Raw genomic sequence first — 16,649 nt, forward strand, 5'->3', positions numbered from 1 at the left:
TGGCTGGGTTGGGCACCATTGAGCGCTCCGAAGTGTGCTCCAAGGTGCGCACCATGGCCCTCCAAGGTGCGCAGCATGGCGTGCACGAAGTCGGAGCCCGGTTTGCCCCGGGTGCGCACCTCGCGTGCACCTTCGCCAGGGTGGGCACCTCGGTGCGCACACCTTCTCAATGTTTTCTTGCCTTTTCTGGAAATTGGTGAAGGCAGCGCATCAAAGGTGCGCACCTCGGTGTGCTCCGAGGTGCGAACCCGAGAGCGCTCCGAGGTGCCCACGAAGTCGAAAGTCGGGTTAATTGCATTGTTTTCCCCGGGTGCGCTCCGAGGTGCGCAACATCGGTGCGCACCAAGGAGGGCTCCGAAGTGTGCTCCAAGGTGCGCACGATTCGGAGCTCGGTTTGCCCGGGGTGCGCACACCTTGGCTGGGTTGCGCACCCTTTGTGCGCTCCAAGGTGCGCACGAAGTCGGAGCTCGGTTTGCCCCGGGTGCGCACCTTCGCCAGGGTGCGCACCTTGATGCGCACGCCTTGGCTGGGCTGCGCACCTTGGTGGGCGCCATGGTGCGCACCTTTCGTGCGCTCCAAGGTGCGCACGAAGTCGGAGCTCGGTTTGCCCCGGGTGCGCACCTTGGTGGGCGCCATGGTGCACTCCGAGGTGCCCAAGATTGGTGCGCACCAAGGAGCGCTCCGAAGTGCGCTCCAAGGTGCGCAGGTGCGCGCGAAGTCGAAAGTTGGGTTAATTGTCCGGTTTGCCTCGGGTGCGCACCTTGCGTGCACCTTCGCCAGGGTGGGCGCCTTGGTGCGCACACCTTGGCTGGGCTGCGCACCCGGGCGCGCACACCTTGGCACCCGCGTTTCCTTCATTTTAAATTTTTTTTTTTTACAATCTCTCAAGTGGGAAATTCTATAATCTCAACTTTTTTTGCCTTTTCAGGAAACTTTTGAATGGAGCGCATCATTGGTGCGCTCCGAAGTGTGCTCCAAGGTGCGCACCTCTGGTGTGCTCCAAAGCTCTCTCCAGCTGCGTGCACCTGCCCCGGCCGCGCACCCGGCCCCGCCCAGCTTCGCTCACCTGTCCCGGGCGTCTGGTGCGGAACCTTAGAGTAAGAAACATCACCGTGCACCTTGGCCAACGTGCGCGACTCGACCGAGCGCGCACTGGCCGAGGTGCACACCGATTTCACCTGGGTGCGCGCGCAGCACCTCGGGCGCACCGGGGTGCGCGCACAACGCCCGGGTTGCACCGTGGCCTGTGTGCTCGGGGCGCCTCGGGTGCGCGCTCGGTGTCGCCCCCGCGCGCGCGGTAGTGCGGGCAGCGCACCCCGGCCCGGCCCGGCCCCGACGAGAACGCAAACGGGCAAAAGGTTTATTCAAATAGCATTGCGACGCCCGGCGAAAAACTAAAAAAGGGTGCAACACCGGGACTTCCCGGGAGGTCACCCATCCCAGTACTACTCCGGCCCAAGCGCGCTTAACTGCGGAGTTCTGATGGGATCCGGTGCACTAACGCTGGTATGATCGCACCCGTTATGAGCTTGTCGCAGTGTGTACTTAGCAAACCGCGACCCACGTGCGAATCCACCCCGGCCACCCACCCCCGTCGAGGTGCACACCCTCCCTCGCGAAGTGCGCCCCGTTCGCCAAGTGTGAGCCCTGCCCGGGTGCGCGCACCTTGCTAGGGCGTCGGGTGTGCACCCGGCCCGGCCTACGTGCGTGCACCTGGACGGGGCGTCGTGTGCGTGCAGTGTCCCGTCTGCAACGCGGTGCCCACACACCACCTCGGGCGCAACGACCTGCGCTCACATGTGGGCCGAGTGCACCTTGGTGCATGTTCGGGGCGCCTCGGGTGCACGCTCGATCTTGCCCCGGTGCACCAAGGCGCTCGGTTTGCCCCGGGTGCGCACTTGGTGCAAGGTGGGCACCCAAAATAGGGATCAAGCACCAAAACACAAGTTTCGGGATGCAAAATGGGACCCAAGGACCACAAATGCGTTCCAAGACCCATGATGGGTCCACGAGAACAAAAATGTGTTCCGAGACTTAATAAACAAATATTGGGTTTTAGGAGAAGAAACATGCTCTGATGCCCAAAACGAGAATCGACCCCGAAAAGGCCACAGGCCAAAAGTGGGATGCGAGACAAAAAAAAATGGGACCCGAGGACCAAAATTGGGTTCCCAGGTCGAAGACAGGGCAACCGGACAAGAAACGACCTCTAAGGCTCGAAATGAGTCCCGACGACTAAAACTTGACAAGAAGCACCCATCAGGCACCCAACTCGACACCCATGGGATGCCGACCCACCCGGGCTTCCACCTAGCACACCTTGGCACCCACCCACCCTCGCACCCAACCTCGCACCCAACTTAGCACCTTTGAACCCACATTGGCACTCACCCTGACCCTGGCACCTTGGAACCCACATTGGCACTCACCTTGACCCTGGCACCCACCTTTGCACTCACCTTGGGACCCACCCTGGCTCCCACCTCGGCACCCACCCAGACACCCACCTTGGTTCCTTGGCACCCACCTTGGATCCTTGGCACCCACCCCGACACCCACCTTGGCACGCAACTTGGCTACTTGCCACCCACCTTGGCTCCTTGACGCCCACCCCGACAACCACCCCGTGACCTACCCTGGCTAGGGTTGGTGCACACCCACCCTGGTGCCCACCTTGGCACCCACCCCATGACCCACCTTGGCACGCACCTTAGTACCCACCCCGTTACCCACCCTAGGACCCACCCCGTGACCCACCTTGGCCAGGGTGGGTGCCTTGGTGCGCACAACTTGCCTGGGCTGCACACCAGGGCGGGCTCAAGATGGCACCCGCGTTCCGTTTTTTTCACTATCTTTCAAAACGGAAATTTTAAAATCTCGTTTTTTTTTTTTTTTTGCCTTTTCTGGAAATTAGTGAAGGCAGCGCATCAAAGGTGCGCAATGCTGGTGCGAACCCGGGAGCGCTCCGATGTGTGCTCCAAGGTGCGGCGTGCACGAAGTCCGAGCCCGGCTTGCCCCGGGTGCGCACCTCGCGTGCACCTTCGCCGGGGTGAGCACCTTGGCTGGGTTGCGCGCCCTGGTGCGCACCAAGGAGTGCTCTGAAGTGTGCTCCAAGGTGCGGCGTGCACGAAGTCGGAGCTCGGTTTGCCCCGGGTGTGCACCTCGGGTGCGCACCTCGCGTGCACCTTCGCTGCGGTGGGCACCTTGGCTGGGTTGCGCGCCTTGGTGGGCACCATGCAGTGCACGAAGTCGGAGCCCGGTTTGCCCCGGGCGCGCACCTCCGCCAGGGTGGGCACCTTGGTGCGCACAACTTGCCTGGGCTGCGCACCAGGAAGGGCTCAAGATGGCACCCGCGTTCCGTTTTTTTCACTATCTTTCAGAACGGAAATTTTAAAATATCGTTTTTTTTTGCCTTTTCTGGAAATTAGTGAAGGCAGCGCATCAAAGGTGCGCAACGCTGGTGCGAACCTGGGAGCGCTCCGATGTGTGCTCCAAGGTGCGGCGTGCACGAAGTCGGAGCCCGGTTTGCCCCGGGTGCGCCCTGGTGGGCACCATGGTGCGCACCAAGGAGCGCTCCGAAGTGTGCTCCAAGGTGCGGCCTGCACGAAGTCGGAGCCCGGTTTGCCCCGGGCGTGCACCGCGGGTGGGCACCTTGGTGCGCATGCCTTGCCTGGGCTGCGCACCAGGGCGGGCTCAAGATGGCACCCGCGTTCCGTTTTTTTCACTATCTTTCAAAACGGAAATTTTAAAATCTCATTTTTTTTTGCCTTTTCTGGAAATTAGTGAAGGCAGCGCATCAAAGGTGCGCACCTCGCTGCCCACCACGGTGCGCAACGCCGGTGGGCACCCGGGAGTGCTTCGAAGTGTGCTCCAAGGTGCTGCGTGCACGTTGTCGGAGCCCGGTTTGCCCCGGGTGCGCACCTCGCGTGCACCTTCGTCGGGGTGGGCACCTTGGCTGGGTTTGCCCCGGCTGCGCTCCGAAGCGGGGTTATTGGAGCGCCGCCTCTTTTTTTGTCGGAGCGTTTGGTGGGGTTTCTCGCATTGGCTCTTCCCAGGCCCGGTTGCCACCCTGGCGCGCACGAAGTCGGAAGTAGGGTTAATTGCCCGGGTGCGCACCTTTGCCAGGGTGGGCACCTTACCTGGGCTGTGCACCAGGGCGGGCTCAAGATGGCACCCGCGTTCCGTTTTTTTCACTATCTTTCAAAACGGAAATTTTAAAATCTCCTCTTTTTTTTGCCTTTTCTGGAAATTAGTGAAGGCAGCGCATCAAAGGTGCGCACCTCGCTGCCCACCTTGGTGTGCTCTGAGGTGCGCACCCGGGAGCGCTACGAAGTGTGCTCCAAGGTGCGGCGTGCACGTTGTCGGAGCCCGGTTTGCCCCGGGTGCGCACCTCGCCTGCACCTTGGCCGGGGTGGGCACCCTGGCTGGGTTTGCCCAGGGTGCGCTCCGAAGCGGGGTTACTGGAGCGCCCCCTCTTTTTTTGTCAGAGCGTTTGGTGGGGTTTCTCGCATTGGCTCTTCCCAGGCCCGGTTGTTGGGTGCGCTCCCACCCTGGCGCGCGCGAAGTTGGAAGTTGGGTTAATTGCCCGGGCGCGCACCTTCGCCAGGGTGGGCACCTTGGTGCGCACACCTTGGCTGGGCTGCGCACCAGGGCGGGCTCAAGATGGCACCAGCATTCCCTTTTTCTCACTATCTTTCAAAACGGAAATTTTAAAATCTCGTTTTTTTTTGCCTTTTATGGAAATTAGTGAAGGCATCGCATCAAAGGTGCGCACCTCGCTGCCCACCTTGGTGTGCTCCGAGGTGCCCACCACGGTGCGCTCCGAGGTGCCCACCACGGTGCGCAACGCCGGTGCGAACCCGGGAGCGCCCCGATGTGTGCTCCAAGGTGCGGCGTGCACGAAGCCGGACCCCGGTTTGCCCCGGGTGCGCACCTCGCGTGCACCTTGGTGCGCACACCTTGGCTGGGTTGCGCGGCCTGGTGGGCACCATGGTGCGCACCAAGGAGCGCTCCGAAGTGTGCTCCAAGGTGCGGCGTGCACGAAGTCCTAGCCCGGTTTGCCCCGGGTGCGCACCTTCGCCGCGGTGGGCACCATGGCGTGCACGAAGTCGGAGCCCGGTTTGCCCCGGGTGCGCACCTCGCGTGCACCTTCGCCGGGGTGGGCACCTCGGCTGGGTTGCGCGCCCTGGTGCGCACCAAGGAGCGCTCCGAAGTGTGCTCCAAGGTGCGGCGTGCACGAAGTCGGAGCCCGGTTTGCCCCGGGTGCGCACCTTCGCCGCGGTGGGCACCCTGGTGCGCACCATGGCGTGCACGAAGTCGGAGCCCGGTTTGCCCCGGGTGCGCACCTCGCGTGCACCTTCGGCGGGGTTGCGCGCCCTGGTGCGCACCAAGGAGCGCTCCGAAGTGTGCTCCAAGGTGCGGCGTGCACGAAGTCGGAGCCCGGTTTGCCCCGGGTGCGCACCTCGCGTGCACCTTCGGCGGGGTTGCGCGCCCTGGTGGGCACCATGGTGCGCACCAAGGAGCGCTCCGAAGTGTGCTCCAAGGTGCGGCGTGCACGAAGTCGGAGCCCGGTTTGCCCCGGGTGCGCACCTCGCGTGCACCTTCGCCGCGGTGGGCACCATGGCGTGCACGAAGTCGGAGCCCGGTTTGCCCCGGGTGCGCACCTCGCGTGCACCTTCGCCGGGGTGGGCACCTCGGCTGGGTTGCGCGCCCTGGTGCGCACCAAGGAGCGCTCCGAAGTGTGCTCCAAGGTGCGGCGTGCACGAAGTCGGAGCCCGGTTTGCCCCGGGTGCGCACCTCGCGTGCACCTTCGCCGCGGTGGGCACCATGGCGTGCACGAAGTCGGAGCCCGGTTTGCCCCGGGTGCGCACCCCGCGTGCACCTTCGCCGGGGTGGGCACCTCGGCTGGGTTGCGCGCCCTGGTGCGCACCAAGGAGCGCTCCGAAGTGTGCTCCAAGGTGCGGCGTGCACGAAGTCGGAGCCCGGTTTGCCCCGGGTGCGCACCTCGCGTGCACCTTCGCCGCGGTGGGCACCTTGGCTGGGTTGGGCACCATTGAGCGCTCCGAAGTGTGCTCCAAGGTGCGCACCATGGCCCTCCAAGGTGCGCAGCATGGCGTGCACGAAGTCGGAGCCCGGTTTGCCCCGGGTGCGCACCTCGCGTGCACCTTCGCCAGGGTGGGCACCTCGGTGCGCACACCTTCTCAATGTTTTCTTGCCTTTTCTGGAAATTGGTGAAGGCAGCGCATCAAAGGTGCGCACCTCGGTGTGCTCCGAGGTGCGAACCCGAGAGCGCTCCGAGGTGCCCACGAAGTCGAAAGTCGGGTTAATTGCATTGTTTTCCCCGGGTGCGCTCCGAGGTGCGCAACATCGGTGCGCACCAAGGAGGGCTCCGAAGTGTGCTCCAAGGTGCGCACGATTCGGAGCTCGGTTTGCCCGGGGTGCGCACACCTTGGCTGGGTTGCGCACCCTTTGTGCGCTCCAAGGTGCGCACGAAGTCGGAGCTCGGTTTGCCCCGGGTGCGCACCTTCGCCAGGGTGCGCACCTTGATGCGCACGCCTTGGCTGGGCTGCGCACCTTGGTGGGCGCCATGGTGCGCACCTTTCGTGCGCTCCAAGGTGCGCACGAAGTCGGAGCTCGGTTTGCCCCGGGTGCGCACCTTGGTGGGCGCCATGGTGCACTCCGAGGTGCCCAAGATTGGTGCGCACCAAGGAGCGCTCCGAAGTGCGCTCCAAGGTGCGCAGGTGCGCGCGAAGTCGAAAGTTGGGTTAATTGTCCGGTTTGCCTCGGGTGCGCACCTTGCGTGCACCTTCGCCAGGGTGGGCGCCTTGGTGCGCACACCTTGGCTGGGCTGCGCACCCGGGCGCGCACACCTTGGCACCCGCGTTTCCTTCATTTTAAATTTTTTTTTTTTACAATCTCTCAAGTGGGAAATTCTATAATCTCAACTTTTTTTGCCTTTTCAGGAAACTTTTGAATGGAGCGCATCATTGGTGCGCTCCGAAGTGTGCTCCAAGGTGCGCACCTCTGGTGTGCTCCAAAGCTCTCTCCAGCTGCGTGCACCTGCCCCGGCCGCGCACCCGGCCCCGCCCAGCTTCGCTCACCTGTCCCGGGCGTCTGGTGCGGAACCTTAGAGTAAGAAACATCACCGTGCACCTTGGCCAACGTGCGCGACTCGACCGAGCGCGCACTGGCCGAGGTGCACACCGATTTCACCTGGGTGCGCGCGCAGCACCTCGGGCGCACCGGGGTGCGCGCACAACGCCCGGGTTGCACCGTGGCCTGTGTGCTCGGGGCGCCTCGGGTGCGCGCTCGGTGTCGCCCCCGCGCGCGCGGTAGTGCGGGCAGCGCACCCCGGCCCGGCCCGGCCCCGACGAGAACGCAAACGGGCAAAAGGTTTATTCAAATAGCATTGCGACGCCCGGCGAAAAACTAAAAAAGGGTGCAACACCGGGACTTCCCGGGAGGTCACCCATCCCAGTACTACTCCGGCCCAAGCGCGCTTAACTGCGGAGTTCTGATGGGATCCGGTGCACTAACGCTGGTATGATCGCACCCGTTATGAGCTTGTCGCAGTGTGTACTTAGCAAACCGCGACCCACGTGCGAATCCACCCCGGCCACCCACCCCCGTCGAGGTGCACACCCTCCCTCGCGAAGTGCGCCCCGTTCGCCAAGTGTGAGCCCTGCCCGGGTGCGCGCACCTTGCTAGGGCGTCGGGTGTGCACCCGGCCCGGCCTACGTGCGTGCACCTGGACGGGGCGTCGTGTGCGTGCAGTGTCCCGTCTGCAACGCGGTGCCCACACACCACCTCGGGCGCAACGACCTGCGCTCACATGTGGGCCGAGTGCACCTTGGTGCATGTTCGGGGCGCCTCGGGTGCACGCTCGATCTTGCCCCGGTGCACCAAGGCGCTCGGTTTGCCCCGGGTGCGCACTTGGTGCAAGGTGGGCACCCAAAATAGGGATCAAGCACCAAAACACAAGTTTCGGGATGCAAAATGGGACCCAAGGACCACAAATGCGTTCCAAGACCCATGATGGGTCCACGAGAACAAAAATGTGTTCCGAGACTTAATAAACAAATATTGGGTTTTAGGAGAAGAAACATGCTCTGATGCCCAAAACGAGAATCGACCCCGAAAAGGCCACAGGCCAAAAGTGGGATGCGAGACAAAAAAAAATGGGACCCGAGGACCAAAATTGGGTTCCCAGGTCGAAGACAGGGCAACCGGACAAGAAACGACCTCTAAGGCTCGAAATGAGTCCCGACGACTAAAACTTGACAAGAAGCACCCATCAGGCACCCAACTCGACACCCATGGGATGCCGACCCACCCGGGCTTCCACCTAGCACACCTTGGCACCCACCCACCCTCGCACCCAACCTCGCACCCAACTTAGCACCTTTGAACCCACATTGGCACTCACCCTGACCCTGGCACCTTGGAACCCACATTGGCACTCACCTTGACCCTGGCACCCACCTTTGCACTCACCTTGGGACCCACCCTGGCTCCCACCTCGGCACCCACCCAGACACCCACCTTGGTTCCTTGGCACCCACCTTGGATCCTTGGCACCCACCCCGACACCCACCTTGGCACGCAACTTGGCTACTTGCCACCCACCTTGGCTCCTTGACGCCCACCCCGACAACCACCCCGTGACCTACCCTGGCTAGGGTTGGTGCACACCCACCCTGGTGCCCACCTTGGCACCCACCCCATGACCCACCTTGGCACGCACCTTAGTACCCACCCCGTTACCCACCCTAGGACCCACCCCGTGACCCACCTTGGCCAGGGTGGGTGCCTTGGTGCGCACAACTTGCCTGGGCTGCACACCAGGGCGGGCTCAAGATGGCACCCGCGTTCCGTTTTTTTCACTATCTTTCAAAACGGAAATTTTAAAATCTCGTTTTTTTTTTTTTTTTGCCTTTTCTGGAAATTAGTGAAGGCAGCGCATCAAAGGTGCGCAATGCTGGTGCGAACCCGGGAGCGCTCCGATGTGTGCTCCAAGGTGCGGCGTGCACGAAGTCCGAGCCCGGCTTGCCCCGGGTGCGCACCTCGCGTGCACCTTCGCCGGGGTGAGCACCTTGGCTGGGTTGCGCGCCCTGGTGCGCACCAAGGAGCGCTCTGAAGTGTGCTCCAAGGTGCGGCGTGCACGAAGTCGGAGCTCGGTTTGCCCCGGGTGTGCACCTCGGGTGCGCACCTCGCGTGCACCTTCGCTGCGGTGGGCACCTTGGCTGGGTTGCGCGCCTTGGTGGGCACCATGCAGTGCACGAAGTCGGAGCCCGGTTTGCCCCGGGCGCGCACCTCCGCCAGGGTGGGCACCTTGGTGCGCACAACTTGCCTGGGCTGCGCACCAGGAAGGGCTCAAGATGGCACCCGCGTTCCGTTTTTTTCACTATCTTTCAGAACGGAAATTTTAAAATATCGTTTTTTTTTGCCTTTTCTGGAAATTAGTGAAGGCAGCGCATCAAAGGTGCGCAACGCTGGTGCGAACCTGGGAGCGCTCCGATGTGTGCTCCAAGGTGCGGCGTGCACGAAGTCGGAGCCCGGTTTGCCCCGGGTGCGCCCTGGTGGGCACCATGGTGCGCACCAAGGAGCGCTCCGAAGTGTGCTCCAAGGTGCGGCCTGCACGAAGTCGGAGCCCGGTTTGCCCCGGGCGTGCACCGCGGGTGGGCACCTTGGTGCGCATGCCTTGCCTGGGCTGCGCACCAGGGCGGGCTCAAGATGGCACCCGCGTTCCGTTTTTTTCACTATCTTTCAAAACGGAAATTTTAAAATCTCATTTTTTTTTGCCTTTTCTGGAAATTAGTGAAGGCAGCGCATCAAAGGTGCGCACCTCGCTGCCCACCACGGTGCGCAACGCCGGTGGGCACCCGGGAGTGCTTCGAAGTGTGCTCCAAGGTGCTGCGTGCACGTTGTCGGAGCCCGGTTTGCCCCGGGTGCGCACCTCGCGTGCACCTTCGTCGGGGTGGGCACCTTGGCTGGGTTTGCCCCGGCTGCGCTCCGAAGCGGGGTTATTGGAGCGCCGCCTCTTTTTTTGTCGGAGCGTTTGGTGGGGTTTCTCGCATTGGCTCTTCCCAGGCCCGGTTGCCACCCTGGCGCGCACGAAGTCGGAAGTAGGGTTAATTGCCCGGGTGCGCACCTTTGCCAGGGTGGGCACCTTACCTGGGCTGTGCACCAGGGCGGGCTCAAGATGGCACCCGCGTTCCGTTTTTTTCACTATCTTTCAAAACGGAAATTTTAAAATCTCCTCTTTTTTTTGCCTTTTCTGGAAATTAGTGAAGGCAGCGCATCAAAGGTGCGCACCTCGCTGCCCACCTTGGTGTGCTCTGAGGTGCGCACCCGGGAGCGCTACGAAGTGTGCTCCAAGGTGCGGCGTGCACGTTGTCGGAGCCCGGTTTGCCCCGGGTGCGCACCTCGCCTGCACCTTGGCCGGGGTGGGCACCCTGGCTGGGTTTGCCCAGGGTGCGCTCCGAAGCGGGGTTACTGGAGCGCCCCCTCTTTTTTTGTCAGAGCGTTTGGTGGGGTTTCTCGCATTGGCTCTTCCCAGGCCCGGTTGTTGGGTGCGCTCCCACCCTGGCGCGCGCGAAGTTGGAAGTTGGGTTAATTGCCCGGGCGCGCACCTTCGCCAGGGTGGGCACCTTGGTGCGCACACCTTGGCTGGGCTGCGCACCAGGGCGGGCTCAAGATGGCACCAGCATTCCCTTTTTCTCACTATCTTTCAAAACGGAAATTTTAAAATCTCGTTTTTTTTTGCCTTTTATGGAAATTAGTGAAGGCATCGCATCAAAGGTGCGCACCTCGCTGCCCACCTTGGTGTGCTCCGAGGTGCCCACCACGGTGCGCTCCGAGGTGCCCACCACGGTGCGCAACGCCGGTGCGAACCCGGGAGCGCCCCGATGTGTGCTCCAAGGTGCGGCGTGCACGAAGCCGGACCCCGGTTTGCCCCGGGTGCGCACCTCGCGTGCACCTTGGTGCGCACACCTTGGCTGGGTTGCGCGGCCTGGTGGGCACCATGGTGCGCACCAAGGAGCGCTCCGAAGTGTGCTCCAAGGTGCGGCGTGCACGAAGTCCTAGCCCGGTTTGCCCCGGGTGCGCACCTTCGCCGCGGTGGGCACCATGGCGTGCACGAAGTCGGAGCCCGGTTTGCCCCGGGTGCGCACCTCGCGTGCACCTTCGCCGGGGTGGGCACCTCGGCTGGGTTGCGCGCCCTGGTGCGCACCAAGGAGCGCTCCGAAGTGTGCTCCAAGGTGCGGCGTGCACGAAGTCGGAGCCCGGTTTGCCCCGGGTGCGCACCTTCGCCGCGGTGGGCACCCTGGTGCGCACCATGGCGTGCACGAAGTCGGAGCCCGGTTTGCCCCGGGTGCGCACCTCGCGTGCACCTTCGGCGGGGTTGCGCGCCCTGGTGCGCACCAAGGAGCGCTCCGAAGTGTGCTCCAAGGTGCGGCGTGCACGAAGTCGGAGCCCGGTTTGCCCCGGGTGCGCACCTCGCGTGCACCTTCGGCGGGGTTGCGCGCCCTGGTGGGCACCATGGTGCGCACCAAGGAGCGCTCCGAAGTGTGCTCCAAGGTGCGGCGTGCACGAAGTCGGAGCCCGGTTTGCCCCGGGTGCGCACCTCGCGTGCACCTTCGCCGCGGTGGGCACCATGGCGTGCACGAAGTCGGAGCCCGGTTTGCCCCGGGTGCGCACCTCGCGTGCACCTTCGCCGGGGTGGGCACCTCGGCTGGGTTGCGCGCCCTGGTGCGCACCAAGGAGCGCTCCGAAGTGTGCTCCAAGGTGCGGCGTGCACGAAGTCGGAGCCCGGTTTGCCCCGGGTGCGCACCTCGCGTGCACCTTCGCCGCGGTGGGCACCATGGCGTGCACGAAGTCGGAGCCCGGTTTGCCCCGGGTGCGCACCCCGCGTGCACCTTCGCCGGGGTGGGCACCTCGGCTGGGTTGCGCGCCCTGGTGCGCACCAAGGAGCGCTCCGAAGTGTGCTCCAAGGTGCGGCGTGCACGAAGTCGGAGCCCGGTTTGCCCCGGGTGCGCACCTCGCGTGCACCTTCGCCGCGGTGGGCACCTTGGCTGGGTTGGGCACCATTGAGCGCTCCGAAGTGTGCTCCAAGGTGCGCACCATGGCCCTCCAAGGTGCGCAGCATGGCGTGCACGAAGTCGGAGCCCGGTTTGCCCCGGGTGCGCACCTCGCGTGCACCTTCGCCAGGGTGGGCACCTCGGTGCGCACACCTTCTCAATGTTTTCTTGCCTTTTCTGGAAATTGGTGAAGGCAGCGCATCAAAGGTGCGCACCTCGGTGTGCTCCGAGGTGCGAACCCGAGAGCGCTCCGAGGTGCCCACGAAGTCGAAAGTCGGGTTAATTGCATTGTTTTCCCCGGGTGCGCTCCGAGGTGCGCAACATCGGTGCGCACCAAGGAGGGCTCCGAAGTGTGCTCCAAGGTGCGCACGATTCGGAGCTCGGTTTGCCCGGGGTGCGCACACCTTGGCTGGGTTGCGCACCCTTTGTGCGCTCCAAGGTGCGCACGAAGTCGGAGCTCGGTTTGCCCCGGGTGCGCACCTTCGCCAGGGTGCGCACCTTGATGCGCACGCCTTGGCTGGGCTGCGCACCTTGGTGGGCGCCATGGTGCGCACCTTTCGTGCGCTCCAAGGTGCGCACGAAGTCGGAGCTCGGTTTGCCCCGGGTGCGCACCTTGGTGGGCGCCATGGTGCACTCCGAGGTGCCCAAGATTGGTGCGCACCAAGGAGCGCTCCGAAGTGCGCTCCAAGGTGCGCAGGTGCGCGCGAAGTCGAAAGTTGGGTTAATTGTCCGGTTTGCCTCGGGTGCGCACCTTGCGTGCACCTTCGCCAGGGTGGGCGCCTTGGTGCGCACACCTTGGCTGGGCTGCGCACCCGGGCGCGCACACCTTGGCACCCGCGTTTCCTTCATTTTAAATTTTTTTTTTTTACAATCTCTCAAGTGGGAAATTCTATAATCTCAACTTTTTTTGCCTTTTCAGGAAACTTTTGAATGGAGCGCATCATTGGTGCGCTCCGAAGTGTGCTCCAAGGTGCGCACCTCTGGTGTGCTCCAAAGCTCTCTCCAGCTGCGTGCACCTGCCCCGGCCGCGCACCCGGCCCCGCCCAGCTTCGCTCACCTGTCCCGGGCGTCTGGTGCGGAACCTTAGAGTAAGAAACATCACCGTGCACCTTGGCCAACGTGCGCGACTCGACCGAGCGCGCACTGGCCGAGGTGCACACCGATTTCACCTGGGTGCGCGCGCAGCACCTCGGGCGCACCGGGGTGCGCGCACAACGCCCGGGTTGCACCGTGGCCTGTGTGCTCGGGGCGCCTCGGGTGCGCGCTCGGTGTCGCCCCCGCGCGCGCGGTAGTGCGGGCAGCGCACCCCGGCCCGGCCCGGCCCCGACGAGAACGCAAACGGGCAAAAGGTTTATTCAAATAGCATTGCGACGCCCGGCGAAAAACTAAGAAAGGGTGCAACACCGGGACTTCCCGGGAGGTCACCCATCCCAGTACTACTCCGGCCCAAGCGCGCTTAACTGCGGAGTTCTGATGGGATCCGGTGCACTAACGCTGGTATGATCGCACCCGTTATGAGCTTGTCGCAGTGTGTACTTAGCAAACCGCGACCCACGTGCGAATCCACCCCGGCCACCCACCCCCGTCGAGGTGCACACCCTCCCTCGCGAAGTGCGCCCCGTTCGCCAAGTGTGAGCCCTGCCCGGGTGCGCGCACCTTGCTAGGGCGTCGGGTGTGCACCCGGCCCGGCCTACGTGCGTGCACCTGGACGGGGCGTCGTGTGCGTGCAGTGTCCCGTCTGCAACGCGGTGCCCACACACCACCTCGGGCGCAACGACCTGCGCTCACATGTGGGCCGAGTGCACCTTGGTGCATGTTCGGGGCGCCTCGGGTGCACGCTCGATCTTGCCCCGGTGCACCAAGGCGCTCGGTTTGCCCCGGGTGCGCACTTGGTGCAAGGTGGGCACCCAAAATAGGGATCAAGCACCAAAACACAAGTTTCGGGATGCAAAATGGGACCCAAGGACCACAAATGCGTTCCAAGACCCATGATGGGTCCACGAGAACAAAAATGTGTTCCGAGACTTAATAAACAAATATTGGGTTTTAGGAGAAGAAACATGCTCTGATGCCCAAAACGAGAATCGACCCCGAAAAGGCCACAGGCCAAAAGTGGGATGCGAGACAAAAAAAAATGGGACCCGAGGACCAAAATTGGGTTCCCAGGTCGAAGACAGGGCAACCGGACAAGAAACGACCTCTAAGGCTCGAAATGAGTCCCGACGACTAAAACTTGACAAGAAGCACCCATCAGGCACCCAACTCGACACCCATGGGATGCCGACCCACCCGGGCTTCCACCTAGCACACCTTGGCACCCACCCACCCTCGCACCCAACCTCGCACCCAACTTAGCACCTTTGAACCCACATTGGCACTCACCCTGACCCTGGCACCTTGGAACCCACATTGGCACTCACCTTGACCCTGGCACCCACCTTTGCACTCACCTTGGGACCCACCCTGGCTCCCACCTCGGCACCCACCCAGACACCCACCTTGGTTCCTTGGCACCCACCTTGGATCCTTGGCACCCACCCCGACACCCACCTTGGCACGCAACTTGGCTACTTGCCACCCACCTTGGCTCCTTGACGCCCACCCCGACAACCACCCCGTGACCTACCCTGGCTAGGGTTGGTGCACACCCACCCTGGTGCCCACCTTGGCACCCACCCCATGACCCACCTTGGCACGCACCTTAGTACCCACCCCGTTACCCACCCTAGGACCCACCCCGTGACCCACCTTGGCCAGGGTGGGTGCCTTGGTGCGCACAACTTGCCTGGGCTGCACACCAGGGCGGGCTCAAGATGGCACCCGCGTTCCGTTTTTTTCACTATCTTTCAAAACGGAAATTTTAAAATCTCGTTTTTTTTTTTTTTTTGCCTTTTCTGGAAATTAGTGAAGGCAGCGCATCAAAGGTGCGCAATGCTGGTGCGAACCCGGGAGCGCTCCGATGTGTGCTCCAAGGTGCGGCGTGCACGAAGTCCGAGCCCGGCTTGCCCCGGGTGCGCACCTCGCGTGCACCTTCGCCGGGGTGAGCACCTTGGCTGGGTTGCGCGCCCTGGTGCGCACCAAGGAGCGCTCTGAAGTGTGCTCCAAGGTGCGGCGTGCACGAAGTCGGAGCTCGGTTTGCCCCGGGTGTGCACCTCGGGTGCGCACCTCGCGTGCACCTTCGCTGCGGTGGGCACCTTGGCTGGGTTGCGCGCCTTGGTGGGCACCATGCAGTGCACGAAGTCGGAGCCCGGTTTGCCCCGGGCGCGCACCTCCGCCAGGGTGGGCACCTTGGTGCGCACAACTTGCCTGGGCTGCGCACCAGGAAGGGCTCAAGATGGCACCCGCGTTCCGTTTTTTTCACTATCTTTCAGAACGGAAATTTTAAAATATCGTTTTTTTTTGCCTTTTCTGGAAATTAGTGAAGGCAGCGCATCAAAGGTGCGCAACGCTGGTGCGAACCTGGGAGCGCTCCGATGTGTGCTCCAAGGTGCGGCGTGCACGAAGTCGGAGCCCGGTTTGCCCCGGGTGCGCCCTGGTGGGCACCATGGTGCGCACCAAGGAGCGCTCCGAAGTGTGCTCCAAGGTGCGGCCTGCACGAAGTCGGAGCCCGGTTTGCCCCGGGCGTGCACCGCGGGTGGGCACCTTGGTGCGCATGCCTTGCCTGGGCTGCGCACCAGGGCGGGCTCAAGATGGCACCCGCGTTCCGTTTTTTTCACTATCTTTCAAAACGGAAATTTTAAAATCTCATTTTTTTTTGCCTTTTCTGGAAATTAGTGAAGGCAGCGCATCAAAGGTGCGCACCTCGCTGCCCACCACGGTGCGCAACGCCGGTGGGCACCCGGGAGTGCTTCGAAGTGTGCTCCAAGGTGCTGCGTGCACGTTGTCGGAGCCCGGTTTGCCCCGGGTGCGCACCTCGCGTGCACCTTCGTCGGGGTGGGCACCTTGGCTGGGTTTGCCCCGGCTGCGCTCCGAAGCGGGGTTATTGGAGCGCCGCCTCTTTTTTTGTCGGAGCGTTTGGTGGGGTTTCTCGCATTGGCTCTTCCCAGGCCCGGTTGCCACCCTGGCGCGCACGAAGTCGGAAGTAGGGTTAATTGCCCGGGTGCGCACCTTTGCCAGGGTGGGCACCTTACCTGGGCTGTGCACCAGGGCGGGCTCAAGATGGCACCCGCGTTCCGTTTTTTTCACTATCTTTCAAAACGGAAATTTTAAAATCTCCTCTTTTTTTTGCCTTTTCTGGAAATTAGTGAAGGCAGCGCATCAAAGGTGCGCACCTCGCTGCCCACCTTGGTGTGCTCTGAGGTGCGCACCCGGGAGCGCTACGAAGTGTGCTCCAAGGTGCGGCGTGCACGTTGTCGGAGCCCGGTTTGCCCCGGGTGCGCACCTCGCCTGCACCTTGGCCGGGGTGGGCACCCTCGCTGGGTTTGCCCAGGGTGCGCTCCGAAGCGGGGTTACTGGAGCGCCCCCTCTTTTTTTGTCAGAGCGTTTGGTGGGGTTTCTCGCATTGGCTCTTCCCAGGCCCGGTTGTTGGGTGCGCTCCCACCCTGGCGCGCGCGAAGTTGGAAGTTGGGTTAA

At 63.1% G+C, this 16,649-nt stretch overlaps 3 non-coding genes across 3 annotated transcripts; all 3 read right to left on the bottom strand.

Moving 5' to 3' along the window:
* Positions 1 to 1,401: 1,401 nt before the first annotated feature.
* Positions 1,402 to 1,520, bottom strand: LOC131864256 (5S ribosomal RNA). Its single transcript, XR_009363095.1, has one exon. It is a non-coding gene; the product is annotated as a 5S ribosomal RNA (ribosomal RNA).
* Positions 1,521 to 7,435: 5,915 nt separating this feature from the next.
* Positions 7,436 to 7,554, bottom strand: LOC131864257 (5S ribosomal RNA). Its single transcript, XR_009363096.1, has one exon. It is a non-coding gene; the product is annotated as a 5S ribosomal RNA (ribosomal RNA).
* Positions 7,555 to 13,469: 5,915 nt separating this feature from the next.
* LOC131864258 (5S ribosomal RNA) lies at positions 13,470 to 13,588 on the bottom strand. Its single transcript, XR_009363097.1, has one exon. It is a non-coding gene; the product is annotated as a 5S ribosomal RNA (ribosomal RNA).
* Positions 13,589 to 16,649: the final 3,061 nt, after the last annotated feature.

The sequence above is a fragment of the Cryptomeria japonica genome, unplaced genomic scaffold (genome assembly GCF_030272615.1).
Source record: "Cryptomeria japonica unplaced genomic scaffold, Sugi_1.0 HiC_scaffold_80, whole genome shotgun sequence".
Classification (NCBI taxonomy): domain Eukaryota; kingdom Viridiplantae; phylum Streptophyta; class Pinopsida; order Cupressales; family Cupressaceae; genus Cryptomeria; species Cryptomeria japonica.